A 2,378-nucleotide genomic window follows, 5' to 3' on the forward strand; every position below is an offset into this window, starting at 1 on the left:
ACAGTCTACTATAGGTGAGCCATTAGGGTATAGCGTGACCGGTGAGATGTGTGAATAGGCTGCTTCAGTCCAAAGTGTGAACACGTCATAATGAGGCATGTGTGCTATTGTATATACAATGGAAATTTGTTTCAATTTATCTTTCCATTTCAGAATGCCACCAGCAAGGAGAAATCCTCGGTACAATGTGCACAATGTAATTGCCATCATCCAAAACGGAGAAAGTGATGTGGACATAGATTTTGACGACACTGATGCGAGTGATGAAGAATCAGATATTGATGTCTCTGTGGACAAAGAAAACCAAGAACCTACCAATTGTCCAGCTAATGTGAATATTGAGCCCGGGCAATCAAAGAAATACATCATGCCACATGACAGACGTCACTGATTTTTCTGGTCAAGCTCTCACAGATGATGTCACCTCCCTCCACACACCACTGCAATACTTCCAAAAGTTTTTGTCAGAAGATTTGGTTCAAGCTCTGGCAACAAATACGAATGAGTATAGCATTCAAAATGATGAAAGATCAGTCAACACTAATACAAAAGAAATACAGGCAGCATTGGGCATGTACCTGAGGATGGAACATTACATTTTGTAAACAATTTAACCGTGCCAGAGACTGAAAAGAGGGACAAACTCTGGAAACTCAGACCACGGCTTGATTCACTCAGAGAAAACTGCCTGCAGGTGGTACCAGGAGCACATTCCATGGACAAGATGATGATACCCTTCAACGGGAAGTTCAGCAGCATCAAGAAGTATATGCAAGGTAATCTATGCTCATGGGGCTTTAAAGTATGGGTGAAAGCTGGAATCTCTAGCATGATGCTTGACTTTGATGTTTACCAAGGGAGCAACAATGATGTACGAGTCAAATCTAAACTTGGATTGTCAGGTGATGTTGTAATGAAGCTTGCCTCCACATTTCCAAAGGGTCACACAAGAAGATCTAGGCAGACAACTACTTCACCTCCGTACCACTGGTAGTGAAGCTCCTTGAGCAAGGAATCATTATGTGGGAACAGCCAGGCAAGTGCATCTCCCCAACTGTAATCTTTACATGTGAAGAGCTTGAAGAAGAAGGGCAGAGGAAGCTTTGACCACAGAGTGGAGGGGAACAACATCTGTGCTGTCAAATGGTACGACAACAGGGGTTGACACTTCGCTGGACCAGAACCTGTTCAGGAGATTCAACACTGGACAAAGCCACCAAAACCTACATTGACGTTAGAAAGGCTTCCATTGTGGGCATCTACAATAAATACATGGGAGGTGTGGATTTGTGGACTCATTTACAGCAAAACACAAGTATGCACTGAAATCCTGGCGGTGGTACATGTACATCTTCTGGCACACAACCACCCTTGCTGTGGTCAACGCCTGGCTCCTCTACAAGCAGCACAGCCTATGCTCTCAGGATGCCAAAGGAGATACTGAATATGAGAAAGTTCCAAGCACAGCTGGCTTCCTCTCATTACGGTAATGAATATTTGTGCTATTTACCTTGTTTGTGATAAATCAGACTGGAATTTGAGATGTACATAAATTGATACATTATATTCTAATCTGGCGGACACAACACTGAAAACGCCAAAGAGAGGACGGCCATCTTCAATCAACAAGAGCCCAGAGACAGGAGCACTCTGAATAGTGGAAAGAGAGCACACATGGATGATGGAAGTCCAAAGGCTCCCTCTTCTAAAAAGTCACGCAAACCACCGCCCATGGATGCGCGCATGGACCAAACTGGACGTTTCCCCTGAAGACAAAGAGGACACTGCAGACATTGCAGTAAAGGGTGCACCAATACAATGCAGTAAGTGTGATGTCCGCCTCTGTTTTCAGAGGACAGGAACTGTTTCTGGGATTACCACTATAAGTAAAGGTGGACTTCACACTGAGCACATAGATTTCAGTGGAGAGCGAGAGAACACTGCAGACATTGCACTGTTAACAATGTAATAAATAAAGATCTTATTTATTGGAATAAACAACTCTTCATAATAACATGACTGAGATTATTCATTTATACACTGGTTTGGTAAAACAAAAACACTGCAATTAATCCTTAATTATGCAGCTTGATGGGCACCTCTTCGGACCTGACGTGCTGCCCAGCTACGCAAACGCAGCTACGTGGATGTACTCTCTTGTAATTGGCCAGAGTGATCACAAGTCTCCGGATGTTTTGGTCTCGTTGCTGAATGAGTGCATGAAGCGGTGGAAAAACCCCTGTGCTGCCAGCTTCTCCAAGCCCCGTGCTCCCTCTTTGCAAATCATGAGAACGACGACAACTGGCTGAGGAAGAGCTGCAACGGGTGAACGAAAGGCAGAAAGCAACGGAGGAGTGCCTGCTCAGATGCATTCCGTT

This window comes from Micropterus salmoides, unplaced genomic scaffold (genome assembly GCF_014851395.1).
Source record: "Micropterus salmoides isolate LMB-PRFRI ecotype aquatic unplaced genomic scaffold, ASM1485139v1 Ms_hic_scaffold_20, whole genome shotgun sequence".
Taxonomy (NCBI): domain Eukaryota; kingdom Metazoa; phylum Chordata; class Actinopteri; order Centrarchiformes; family Centrarchidae; genus Micropterus; species Micropterus salmoides.